Source organism: Procambarus clarkii, chromosome 32 (assembly GCF_040958095.1).
Source record: "Procambarus clarkii isolate CNS0578487 chromosome 32, FALCON_Pclarkii_2.0, whole genome shotgun sequence".
In the NCBI taxonomy this organism is placed as follows: domain Eukaryota; kingdom Metazoa; phylum Arthropoda; class Malacostraca; order Decapoda; family Cambaridae; genus Procambarus; species Procambarus clarkii.
The window spans coordinates 33,231,191-33,246,107 of NC_091181.1; the positions used below are offsets into that span (position 1 = coordinate 33,231,191).

Here is a 14,917-nt window from a genome sequence, read left to right on the forward strand (position 1 = left end):
ACCTACATCTGTGACAAGTCCCCCACGACCTCTCCCCCGCACACACACACACCTTCAACATCCAAACCTAATCTTATAACATCTTACCCCTGAACTGGTCGCGACCCCTGCACCACCCCAAGCCTTCCATCTCCTCCTCCTTCCGCCTCTCATTAGTACCTCTCCACCTCGCCACACTCCCTCGCACACTCTCCCCCTCTCTCACACACACTCTCTCTCTCTCTCTGAGGGAAACGGCACCTCTGGAGAGAATGTAAACAACTCATAGCTAATAATTTTAAATATAATCTCAGTGACAGCGATTTCACCAGTCAAACACGAGGAAGCAGATGGAGAGTGAGAGGTGGTGGTGAGCGTGGTGTGGGTCGTGGTCACCAGGCTTGGGAGGCAAGGCGCCGGGGGAGTAACATAGGAACAATTCTACCATGTTCAGCAACTGTACAACACAGGAATGCTGAGTGGAGGGGAGACGGAGGCTCTCACACTGTCGACAAATACTTCATGCTGGTAAGATTTATGCTCAATTGTTATGAGCAAGTGTGTCAGGGTGAGTGGCCTGTAGCGTTGCTTCCCTGGTTCGCACGGTCATCACATTCTCACTCTCCTTCAAATGCCGCTCAATATTAAACTGTAATTACTCTCTCCAATCTATATATCTTTATAATATATATAATATATATAATATATATAAATTATATATATATATAAATTATATAACATGTTTGAAAGAAAACCTGCTGCCAGTATACACCAATATATATATATATATATATATATATATATATATATATATATATATATATATAATCAATCCTGATCACCTACATTCGACTACACCACCATACTGTTATAATTATAACTTTTTGTTAACTATATGTTGTTGTCTTGTTAACAAGTCTTTCTTTTCGTGCCTCTGTGGATCCTGTAGTAAAGAGAGAGAATTTAAGTGGCCGAACTTTCAGAGGGTTTTATATAACAGTGGAGGGGAATGGGGGGAAGCTGAACAAGGGTCAGTGGGGGTACAGGTATCTACGACCACAACACTTTCCAGATTGTCGGCGACAAGCGCCGCTCAAGACGGCAGATTGACGACTTCCAAGTGGTTATTGACACCAATGAGGTGGTCGGCGATATTGTTTTTCCTTACTGTTAAGAAGGCAGGTTATAGATGTTCCAGTTTGGAATCGGAGTCTCTTGTCGCTAACGCTTTGAGTGCGATCCGGTGATACGAATGATGTAGTTCCTTTTTAATATTACACCTCTCTTCCCCCGCCCGCTAGTTCCTGGTCCCTGACGCCCTGCTGCTGTGCTACCTGGTGACCTGACTTCCGTGCTTCTTTTATAAACACGGCACAACTCTCGAGTCAAGCGCTCTTCTACTCAACTAATTCACTTTTCCTTCCCGCCGGTCCCCGAGGTAACTCAGTGAGGCCGCACGGCAAGTGTACCCCGCGCAACACTGCAGGCCGCCACCCCGCGCAACACTGCAGGCCGCCACCCCGCGCAACACTGCAGGCCGCCACCCCGCGCAACACTGCAGGCCGCCACCCCGCGCAACACTGCAGGCCGCCACCCCGCGCAACACTGCAGGCCGCCACCCCGCGCAACACTGCAGGCCGCCACCCCGCGCAACACTGCAGGCCGCCACCCCGCGCAACACTGCAGGCCGCCACCCCGCGCAACACAGCAGGCCGCCACCCCGCGCAACACTGCAGGCCGCCACCCCGCGCAACACTGCAGGCCGCCACCCCGCGCAACACTGCAGGCCGCCACCCCGCGCAACACTGCAGGCCGCCACCCCGCGCAACACTGCAGGCCGCCACCCCGCGCAACACTGCAGGCCGCCACCCCGCGCAACACTGCAGGCCGCCACCCCGCGCAACACTGCAGGCCGCCACCCCGCGCAACACTGCAGGCCGCCACCCCGCGCAACACTGCAGGCCGCCACCCCGCGCAACACTGCAGGCCGCCACCCCGCGCAACACTGCAGGCCGCCACCCCGCGCAACACTGCAGGCCGCCACCCCGCGCAACACTGCAGGCCGCCACCCCGCGCAACACTGCAGGCGCCACCCCGCGCAACACTGCAGGCCGCCACCCCGCGCAACACTGCAGGCCGCCACCCCGCGCAACACTGCAGGCCGCCACCCCGCGCAACACTGCAGGCCGCCACCCCGCGCAACACTGCAGGCCGCCACCCCGCGCAACACTGCAGGCCGCCACCCCGCGCAACACTGCAGGCCGCCACCCCGCGCAACACTGCAGGCCGCCACCCCGCGCAACACTGCAGGCCGCCACCCCGCGCAACACTGGAGACAACACAAAACCCCGGATGACCACCGCTTGGTAATGGCGAACACCGAAGATCATTGTTCACCAGTGAACAATCACCAGGGAACGGGGCTTGGCTACACTGCCTCACTACCACCCCATATTAGAGCCCAATAACCTCACCAACTATGCTAGAGTCAAATTGGAGGTTGAGAAACCTGACCATAGAGCTACAGTTCAACCATAGAAAGCACAATTAGGTGAAAGTACACCACTACTTTACTGGACCATCTTCATCACTACCACCTGGTCATGGCCCATGTTCCTGGGCCAGGACCAGGTGGGGCGGGCCACACAGGGCCAGGACCAGGTGGGGCGGGCCACACAGGGCCAGGACCAGGTGGGGCGGGCCACACAGGGCCAGGACCAGGTGGGGCGGGCCACACAGGGCCAGGACCAGGTGGGGCGGGCCACACAGGGCCAGGACCAGGTGGGGCGGGCCACACAGGGCCAGGGCCAGCGTCCAGTGTTGACCTTGGCTCAAGGCCCTGATGGCCTAAGTGCCTTCCACTTAGCTCGAGTGACTCCCGACTCGAGCTCACTAGAGCCATTAAGCTTCCGTCGCATATCTGTGACGCTGACGTCAACAAACTTGACCTTCGTCCACACACCTGACGCAATATAACCGGTCGACACCTGTGTTGAGCTCTGAACAACACCAGAATGTCACAGTATATAATTCCCTTTATGCGGATGGTAGCGGGCTTTGCATGGTAGCAGCAGGGGGGGGTGGGCCTAACATGGAACGATTCGTCCTCAGGCCACGCTCGTTAAAGCGGCGGTCGTCTCTCCTTCCCACCCTCTATCCCCAGACTCATTCATCAGTTTTAACATTATTAAAATTTGGTTTAATCTCGTATATAAGATAGAAATTTAATATACAAAAATACTATGTACAGTAAAGCGTAGGTTAGGTGTTTAGGTTCTGTTAGCGATTATTTTTACAATCCGTCCTCGACTCAAGTCCATTACATCCAGCGGTCGACCCCACAGACGCATTCATAAATTTTAACTTGCTGTTCATTCAAACAAGAATTTTCTCAAATATAAATTAATAATATATTAGCATATTGTGTATATATAGGCATAGGTTAGGTATTTAGGTTCGGTTGGCGATTATTTGCATTTGTAGTACGTGGGTGAAGCGTTTATAGCGATGTGGTTCGAACAAATCTCGTCAGTGAAGCACTTGTTCCGAAGTGTTCGAACGAAATCAGTTGTGAGTCGTGTGTCAGCCCGTCCTCCAAACAAAGATCCAAAAGTGATTCCATCCACCCGCCAAACCCCCTGTTTATGAATGAAAAGCGGTTTACACACGACTCAACTGATTTCGTTCGAACACTTCCGGAACAAGTGCTTCACTGACGAGATTTGTTCGAACCACATCGCTATAAACGCTTCACCCACGTACTACAAATGCAAATAATCGCCAACCGAACCTAAATACCTAACCTATGCCTATATATACACAATATGCTAATATATTATTAATTTATATTTGAGAAAATTCTTGTTTGAATGAACAGCAAGTTAAAATTTATGAATGCGTCTGTGGGGTCGACCGCTGGATGTAATGGACTTGAGTCGAGGACGGGTTGAAAAGTCATCAGTTGCAAGTCGTTATAAACCGTCTTTCATTCATAAACAGTTGGTTTAGTGGCTGGAGTAACAACCCTTTGTCCTGTGTTCATGTGAACGGACTACAAGGTGACAGGGAGGGAGGGAGGGTAGGAGAGGATCTCGCATAGCAGGACGGAGGGTCTTGCTAATTGGGCGGAGAGGGGGAGCCTCACACGGTAGCAGAATGGAGGGCTGGGGGGCCTCAGATGGTAGCAGCTGGGCAGGGGAAGGGGGCTGGGTCCTCACAGGGCAGGTGCAGGATGGGAGGACGAGGGGGAGGTCACATGCCAGCAGCTGGGTGATCCCCATCTGTGGTATTTGTGTACCCGGCGGGTGGTACCACTGGCTGTACAACTCTCACCAACAACACCGCTCACAAGGGCAAACAATACCCAGGATTTTAAATAGAGATCGACGAAAGACAGACACTCCGCCCCACCCCACGACGTATTTAAACAATGTTTCATAAATTTCCCTCTATTAAGAAAGTCCCCTTACACGGGTCTTACAGCAATACGGCCAAACGGGACTCCTCATGTCTCACTTAGGGTTGCGAGAGACATGCAGAAGCTTTCCTGTTTGTTGGGAAAAGCAACAACTACGGCCCCAAGTCAACTCAACCTCTGCAGATCCTTGGCAACACCATGAGAGACACCGAGACCAATCTGGCGTCGGGTGGGAAAGGTTGATATTGACAAAAACAGACATGAGTGAGGTGCTTCCTGGCCTTCAGTGGCTTATACAACCACTTTAATATCTACACCAATCCCCGCCGCGGCCACCTCACTCCTCTCTTCACTACGGACACGATACAAAAGTAACAACCTATATTTACCTACTTTACGGGCTCACCATAGCCCGTGCTACGTGGACACTTCGTTCTGAGTAGCTAAATCTGAAACAACAACAACATTTACCTACAGAATTCGAAGTGATAACATGTTCAGATATTTACTTATAGTGAATATGGAGAATAGCTTGAAGGTTCGTCTGGTGCCGAGGTGTTAGTGTGTAGTGTGGCAGCCATTCCTGCGACACTGGCCAGCCCCGGACAACTTCCCTCTGGATCACCCCGTCACAAACTACCGTAACGTCCATCCAATAATTAAAACAAAGGGTTGAAGGGCAACCCATCCTCAGATCAAGTCCATTCCATTCAGCGGTCGACCCCACAGACGCATTCATAAATTTTAACTTGCTGTTCATTCAAAACGGGAATTTTCACAAGTATAAATTAATATTATAATATATTAGCATATTGTGTATACATAGGCATAGGATAGGTTAGGTGATTAGGTTCTGTTGGCGATTATTTGTATTTGTAGTACGTGGGTGAAGCATTTATAGCGTTGTGATTCGAACAAAATTCGTCCGTGAAGCACTTGTTCCGGATATGTTCGAACGTCAGCAGTTGTGAGTCGTGTGTAAACCGCTTTTCATTCATAAACAGGGGGTTTGGCGGGTGCATGGAATCACTTTTGGATCTTTGTTTGGAGGACGGGCTGACGGGCTGCATTGTGCTTCGAATAAAAGTAGTCGAACGTCATTAGTTGTGAGTCGTGTGTCAGCCCGTCTTCCAAAGACCCAAAAGTGATTCCATTCACCCGCCAAACCCCGTGTTTATGAATGAAAAGCGGTTTACACACGACTCAACTAATTTCGTTCGAACATTTCCGGAAGAAGTGCTTTACTGACGAATTTTGTTCGAACCATAACGATATAAATCCTTCACCCACGTACTACAAATACAAATAATCGCCAACAGAACCTAAACACCAAACCTAACGTAAACTAACCTTAGCTTATATATGCACAATATACTAATATATTATAATATTAATTTATATTTTAGAAAATTCCTGTTTTGAATGAACAGCATGTTATAATTTATGAATGCGTCTGCGGGGTCGACCGCTGGATGTAATGGAATATAGTCGAGGACGGGTTGTGTGTGTAAACCGTTTTTCATTCAAAACATGGCGTATGGCACCCGCCATACGCCATGTTTTACGCTATACACCCGAACCCCTGGAATGGAATGGACTGGACTTTGGAAGCATGGCTGATACAATAGACAAAGCATGGGATGGACTTTGGCCTTAGATAGGGGGTAGAAATAGTCTAAGCTACTCTATCCCTTTGAGATGTATTTCTTTTTTGTCTCAATAAACATACTTGAACTTGAACTTGGCCTTTGTTTATGAGGACGAGCTGTTACACACGACCCACAACTGATGACGTTCGAACACTTATCAAACTAGGCTATTCTAGGCCTAGGAATATTATAGCGTGTTTGTTAGCTTAATTTTTTCCGACTCTATAAAGTGAATAGTACGAAGTTCTATCTAATTGCTTAGAACGTCAATATTTGTACAATGATGCACATAGTCACAAAAACTACTATCTAAACAGGAGAATGGATTGTATACGCAGTTTCAAATGTAGATATGATAGAGCCCAATAGGCTCAGGAATCTGTACACCAGTTGACTGACAGTTGAGAGGCGAGACCAAAGAGCCAAAGCTCAATCCCCGCAAGCACAACTTGGTGAGTACACACACACATTAATATATATATATATATATATATATATATATATATATATATATATATATATATATATATATATATATATATATACATTTATATATATATATATATATATATATATATATATATATATATATATATATATATAAAATACAGAATATCGTACGAAAATGTTATATAAATTGTTCTCTATAGCATTCATACGGACGATACAGGAAGAGAAATATTAATGAATATATGAATATATTAACTCAAGATATGCATGCATATTTGTCTTTGGTGTGCTCACCTAGTTGTACTCGCCTCGATGGGCTTACGAAGGGAGGGCAACTAGCAGGAGAAAGCAGCAAACCATTACGACAATATAGCACTTGGAAGGGTTCAGGATAAGGATTTGGGATGGGACGGGGGGTAAGGAATGGTGCCCAACCACTTGGAGGGTCGGCGTTCCATTTGCATTACCGTCGATTCCAAGTCACATTGACAAAGATGGTAATAAAAAGGCAGACTTTAGTAAAAACTGTCACTGCGCTTCCTGTTGTATAGAACAAAATACCTCCAAGTTTCTCGCAGATTAAGGAACAAATCAAGAAGAAAATACTCCCATCAAAAGTCGCCAAAGACTCAATGTAGCGGAAGGAAGATCCACTGCGATGTGGTATGAACAAGCCACTGGGTACTCTTTCAAGCCTGGCTAAAAAGATATCTAGACATTGCAGTAGCCATACAAAGACTCAGACTTGGTTATAAGTGCTGCTGGGAGGTAATAAACCCAATAGTTAAAGAGTGCCACATCTGAGGAACAGAAGCAGAGGCGCCACTATTGCACTACTTACTGGAATGTGAAGCTACTGAAGCCCTGCGCATCAAACTCAACATTAATCCAACTAGAGTAGCTGCATTAGATGCAAAATCCACAATGACTACAATAACTAGCAAATCAGTTGAAAAGAAAAGCATTATATATATATATATATATATATATATATATATATATATATATATACATATATATATATATATATATATATATATATATATATATATATATATATATATATATATATATATATATATATATGTGTGTGTGTGTGTGTGTATATCACGAAAATAAAAAAAATAAAAAAAAAAAAATATATATATATATATATATATATATATATATATATATATATATATATATATATATATATATATATATATATATATATATATATACCTATCTACAATTTTTATACCTTTTATGTAGGTATTTACAAAATATACCTACAATTTTAGTGATTATATGCAACCATTTTAAATCATTTTGAAATAAAGCCCGACTCATGATTTATCATATCTGATCAAAAAATATAACAAAAGTGGTAACAAAACATGACAATATTATTTATGCTGCTCTAGCGGACTCCAGTCTCCACACTACAACAGCAAAAATACAATTGTAATGCTTTTGGGCAAGTGCTCAAAATTTCCCCTCATACTTAACGCAATGTAAATGGAGCGAATGACGTACAAAATGGCAGCCTAGGCTGGTTCACTGTTTAACACACCATTACATTTCCTCAGTAAAAACGACTTGATAGCAAAATGGGGAACATTTATAGGTTCCAGACCCGAAGGAGTCTAGCGAACTCCATTAAAGAAAATGTGGCTCGGTGAATATTGGATTGCAGCTGCCTACAGTTTCCACTACTAGGCTCCCGCGGCAATAATTAAACCTTGCTAAGCACAATAGCGTTTTAATATCAATAATAATAATATACTATTTTCTAAGACAGTGCACAATAAAAGTTTTAATTTGATACCTTACTCATTCAAATAAAGTGAAAACAAAATTGTGTTATATTAAACAACATGCTGTGTTGACATGTGTAGGCTGCTTGTACTGCTGCCATGGCCTCAGCCCAGTCCTGCACATTACGCAAATTGAAACAATGTCAATGATTTTCCACTACACACAACAATTTCAAAGCATTTTTGCTATCGCATTCAACCTTTAATATCTTCTATTGGTAACTGAATTCAATATTCTCTAAATATTTATCCAGTGTGTTATATAGATCTGTATTTTATTTACGCTTACATGGGCCAGCAGTGTTGCATCTACTACCCTTGTATAGTATCATACTTATATGTATTACCATTCACTTTACATCTCAAATTGTCTGAAAGCATCTTCTGTATATCTTACAACTGAATAAGGTCTCCAGGTTGCCTATGTGTCCTGTGTGTTTATTCTTTAACGATGGTTAACGATTCTCTGCTGTCTTCATAGATATTATGTATCCTTAATGTAACCCTGGAGCAACTAAGGACCTAGTCAACCAGTGACGTCTTCTGACCTAGTCAACCAGTGAAGGCTACTGGCCTAGTCAACCAGTGAAGCCTACTGACCTAATCAACCAGTGAAGGCTACTGACCTAATCAACCAGTGAAGCTTACTGACCTAGTCAACTAGTGACGTCAACTGACCTAATGAACCAGTGAAGCCTACTGACCTATTAAATCATCATATTTTTCTTGTCTGCTGAAGAGAGACAGACAGACTTACCAGTATTTAGAACATCTGTTATAAACATTTTAGATTATGATATGATCGACTTAAAAAAAAAATTCAGTCAAAACACAAGGATTTATAAAAGAACTCCGGGGAAAGAGAGTCATTGAGTAAACGACGTAACTTGTGAAAGTTGTTTGCACACAACTCTTATATTTTGATAAGTGATGATTGTAGTTATACCTGGTCGATACGTGTTCACGTGAAGCTCCCAGCAGGTCTGTCTAGCCTGGGATTATCTTCTAGTACCAGATGTGACCCTATGGTACCACACACGCCACTAGACCAGTACTAACACACACACACACAACACTGTTGGGACACTATTCAACACTGGTGGGACGCGAACAAGGGGACACAGGTGGAAGCTGAGTACCCACATGAGCCACAGGGACGTTAGAAAGAACTTTTTCAGTGTCAGAGTAATTAACGGATGGAATGCATTAGGCAATGATGTGGTGGAGGCTGACTCCATACACAGTTTCCAATGTAGATATGATAGAGCCCAGTAGGCTCAGGAATCTGTACACCAGTTGATTGACAGTTGAGAGGCGGGACCAAAGAGCCAAAGCTTAACCCCCGCAAGCACAAATAGGTGAGTACACACACACACACACACACACACACACACACACACACACACACACACACACACACACACACGCTCTGAAGAGCTTCAGTGACCAAGAGGACCAGAAGCCACAACATCCAATTGCAACGTTGATTCTCGGTTGATAACATTACCCTCGTACAGTGAGCCGGGTGTGAAGGGGCGGGTGTGTTAATAGCGAAGGCCAGAGTGAGAAGACAGGTGGGTCCACCCGTCATGTCCCCCCCACCTACCCCACCCATACCAACGCTGCCTCCCAAAATAGACAATATTTTTCCGTCTAGATAGTCAGATTGGACGCCCTAACACAATGTCCTCCTCCCCGCCAACTGGTGGTGGTGCAAACACTTGCCGGGGCGTGCCGGTTCATGGGACCTCAACCGGCGGTGAACATCCACTAGTCATGGACGTTGATAATGTTCACTCAACACTCCTTGAGCATGTTGTGCTGAGTGGCCAGCGGCCACGATAGTCAAGAGTGGCATTAATTGAGTAGGTGAATCAAGGCTAGTGACGATGAATCAACTTTGTGAAGGTTGAGGGTTAACACTTGGATATTGTGTCCGGTGAGTGGAGGAAAGTGAGGGGAGAGAGGGGAAGGGGGGATGGGAGAGGGGGAAGCCAGAGAGAATGCGTGGGAAAAAAGGGAAAGATAACAGAAGAGACAATGACGGGGGGAGAGACAATAGTAGGGAGGGAGAGCAGAAGAGACAGGAAATGACGGGGAATGGGAGATAGAGAAGAAGAGGAAGGAAGGGAGGGGCTGGAGAGAACGAGAAGGAGTTTGAGAGATAGAGACTTTGCCCGTGTTAGTTGGAACTTTTTGTTCCAGGTAGCGAATCTTTAACAACAACAACAACAACAACAGATAGAGACCCGGGCGCCGCCGGATACCCCATCTAGTATATAATTAGGCGTCACAATCATGTGCCTCCGACACCGCCCTCAGTCAGTGTTGATGGAAGTTGTCACACTGAGACGTGACACATACGTGACACAGTGTGACCCTGGCCCCACGAGCCAGGGGGTTGACCCTGCCCCCCCCCCCCCCCTACAGTACCTAGGAAAAGTACCTACCCTCACTTTGACCTCATAAAGTCAACAAATTGCTCGTAGTGAACAACAAATATACATAACTCTTAAACAGCAACAAGTAGAGGGTGTCTACGAAGCGGTAACCACGACTAATGGTGCACCAAGAGAGAGACAACAAACTTAAAACAACTTTGTGTTTACTGAAAGCTAAACTTTGAAAAGTAAAATTCTTTATTTACAACGGTGTAATTATGCGAATTAATTGTTTAATCTTGAGAGAGAGAGCAAGGCCGCTCTGGTGACCTATGTGAGAACCAACGGTCATCACTGCCTAATTTGCCTTACAATTGGATGAATAATTAACGTCAAAAAGAATAAACACAATATTATGTAAATCTCCCCCATGGAGAAGTCGGTGCTTTGTTCAGGTGAAACAATGGTGGAAGGTGGCCCTGGGGAGGGTTGGGGGGCTTTGTGGTGGCCGGTGGTGGTGGGTGGCCGGTAGTGGGGGGTGGCCGGTGGTGGTGGTGGCCGGTGGTGGTGGGGGGTGGCCGGTGGTGGTGGGTGCTAAGTCGCACTTACCTACATGTGCTTGCTGGGTCAAGCATCTGTTCTTAAGCCCTGATATTCAACCATCAGTAACTCAATGCAGTGACTTTTTCCACAAGTTTTCCTTATATTTACATTTATAAGTGTATCGAATTGAACCTGCTAATCTAGTTCGTTCCCCTCATCTATGACTTTTAAACTGAAGACATTCCTTCTGAGATCTCTTAACTTATTTATGTCTCTAGATTCTGGTTTTGTCTCCTAGTTCTACTGTTCTTCATTTTGAACGTTGCTTCTCTATATACTAGGTCAATTTCCCCTTAGAATCTTGTACGTCGTTATCATGTCTGCCTTAGTCCTCCTTTCCTACAGAGTAGTGAGGTCCAATTCCCTCGGTATGTCTTCATGGCTCAGTCCCCTCACCTCTGCAACGATCCTTCTTGCATATTTTTGCCCCTTTTCTAGTTATGTTTTGTGTTTCTTGAGATAGGGATCCCATACCGGGGCCTGCATACGCAAGAATGGGTCTCACAAATGATATATATAACTCCCTTGTCTAAAATTCATAAATCTATTCGGACCTGAGCCAGTAGAGCATATGCTGCTCATGTTATTCTGCTGATGTGTGCCTCTGGTGTTGTGTTTGGAGTTATGTCTACTCTTAAGTCTTTCTGATTTACAGAATTAGGCAGTTGCCTTTCCTTCATTTTGCACTGTATTTGGGGGGGCCTTCTCTTCGTAGTCCAGCCCTCTCTTCCCTATTTGATTGTTGGCATCTTGTAGGTTGTTGACCAACTCTAATAAGTTGGTCAAGTAGGATTTTCCTTTGTTGAATCCATGTTGATGTTTGGAGACAAAGTTCATAAGTTCTAAGTGTTCTGCGAAGTTCCTCGTAATCAGTCTCTCTAATACATAACAGAAGATACTTGTTAGTGATACAAGTCTGTAGTTCAACGGTTCCATTCTTCTGCCTTTCTAATATATATAGGCACCACATTAGCAATGTTCAAAATTTCAGTTTAGTTTCCCATGTGAAGTGAAATGAAAACTAGAGGCTGGGGGTCCACACATTGCTGGAGCTGCTTCTTAAATGTGGTGTCCACGGTGACGTGCACCACACTCGACGCCCTCAACTGCTTCTACGGGCTCACCATAGCCCGTGCTACTTGCAACTGTTTGAACCAAGTACCGAATCTTAAACAACAACCTCAACTGTTTCCTCTCTTCCTCCTCGCACTACTTAGGCCAGTCAGTCTTCTGCATGTGTCTGTTCCCATACAAGTCATAGCTTTAGGGATAATTCTCGTTCCAGCTTGAAAACTTTCTGGGTGATTTTATTGAGTTCTTCACACACACTTCTTTATCGTTTTCTGTGTGGCGGCCTCTCTTGTGCAGCCATATTACTGGAGCATTTGCTGACAACCTTGGCTCTGGATGCTATACCGTTTTCGTACTGCTTTTATGATGCTCTCTGCTGGTGGGTGACCAGTAATGGGTGACCAGGAGTGGGTGATGGGTGCTGGCGAGTGGTGGGTAATGAGAGCAGGTGGGTGGTGTTGGTTGACCGGTGAAGGTGGCGACCGGTGGTGGGAGACGAGTGTTAGGGGGTGGTGGTGGGTGACCAGTGATGGGTGATAATTGCTAGCGGGTAATGAGTGCTGATGGGTGACGAGTCCGGGGCTGGCGGGTGTTGGGTGCTGGAGGGAGGCGAGTGATAGGGTACTGGCAGTGGGAATACTCTTGATGTTGGTAGTAAGTTATGGACGTGATGGGTTATGGTGACCGAGGGAGTCGGGGATGGGTGGTGGCGGCGGAGAGAGGTTGTAATACCAATGAGTGTAGTGTTGATGGATTATGACGGTGGCAAAATCTCATTTGAGGTAGGTTATGGTGGTGGTGATGGGTAGTGATGGTGTGTGCGTGTACTTATCTATCCCCGACTACTGAACAATGACTACGGTGGGGGGGGGGGGGGGGGGAGTAAAGATTTGACTGGCCAAGCGAGCCTTGTTGTACTTGCAGCGTTACAAGTCGTATACATTGTCTTGAAAGAATCCTGATTTGGGTATGTAATACACACTCCAATATTTGCCAGCGTTCCCAGAGCTGCCATGTTGCTGTTCACATATGGCTCTAGTGTCAGTCTTGGCAGTTATATTCACTCCCGAGCCATTTTCTCTCCGACTCCTCAACTTGCCTTTCACTTATAGTGGAAATAAAATAATAAATCGTTTTGTCGCGGACAGGAAGCCTGTTCAACCACCTCCCCCCCCCCCGAGTCAGTAGTTCAGTGGTTCGAACTACTGACCCTCCCCAGGATACAACCCCGTAACAGTTGCTTAACTTCTGGGTACTAATTTACTCCCAGGTGAACAAATACTGCCCAAATATGTCAGTCTCGCCTGGAAACTGAACCCGGGATTTCTAAGTGAGAACGAAGCTAACCATACTACGAGACCCTCCTCCCCCCCCCCCCCCCCGTTGTGGTGATGACATAGTGGTGACGATGGTGTAAGTGGGTACACACACACACATTTTACATATATATATATATTATATATATATATATATATATATATATATATATATATATATATATATATATATATATATATATATATATATATATATAATATGTGTGTGTGTGTGTTCCTTTTTGAAGACAATCAGTTTTGAGTCAAATAAATGTTGTACAACTAATGAGGCAGCAATATACAAGAGGCGGGAGGGAGGGAGGGAAGAAATGCAGTAGACAAATGCACAAGCTAAGTCCATCACAGGTCCTCCAGTGTACATCAACTAATCCATTAATACACACACACCACTAACCAAGTTACCAAACGCAGTATGAATATTGTATTATTACAGCCGACCAGGGTAACTGTGACATCAGCCTCAAACGTCGGCATCCATATATGACAACGAGACGCGAGAATTTCCTTGGTGAGAGCCAGATATAAATACACCAAATGCTCCCCAGACAGTCTACGGTTAATTAACATTAGCGTCTATAACCTGCACCACTGCCACCGACCACAACATACTGTGATATATTTCCAGTATATGTATTCACACTGTCGGGGCCAGGAAACCCGTTAGGAATATGTCGAGGTCCACCCAGGTTAAGGATAGACATTCCAGGATGTGTTCCCCGCACACGCTATAGTCCTCTTAGTAATTTCGTTCCAGGTCTTTTCCAGCACACTCAGAACTCACATTATTTTATAACACGAAACAAAGTAGCTATTAGAAGGCATCGTGCGTTAATCCGGACACGAATACGTAGCGTGGGGCGGTACCAGGAACAGTAACGCGCTGAGGGAGGCGTCCGCGTGCACTAGCCGTGGCAGAGAAGGCGCGGTATAGGAGTGTTCTCGACACAGGTCCAAGCCTCACTGGCTGTCCTGCCGGCCCTCCACCACCACACACGTGCGCACTCACTCCCAAAACAAACACTCGCATGTGACCGCTTGCCAGTACACACCACGGAAAATATACTTTCTTATACACGTTATTAGAATATCGGGAATTACTGACGCATCACATCATGTACATGTACATCAGCCTGGCCGAACACTCTTCACAGTTTTAACATATAATCTGCATGTGAGAGAGAGAGAGAGAGAGAGAGAGAGAGAGAGAGAGAGAGAGAGAGAGAGAGAGAGA

At 45.5% G+C, this 14,917-nt stretch overlaps 1 protein-coding gene across 2 annotated transcripts in view; it reads right to left on the reverse strand.

Moving 5' to 3' along the window:
• Positions 1–14,646, reverse strand: part of LOC123759390 (uncharacterized) — a 103,758-nt gene extending 89,112 nt beyond the window's left edge. The window contains exon 1 of one of the 2 annotated variants that reach the window (XM_045744376.2): positions 14,551–14,641. The gene's annotated coding sequence lies outside the window, so the exon portion shown is untranslated. Of the gene's footprint in view, positions 1–14,550 lie in introns of both variants that reach the window. The other variant, XM_069335192.1, reaches the window with a different exon arrangement.
• Between the last annotated feature and the right edge of the window lie 271 nt (positions 14,647–14,917).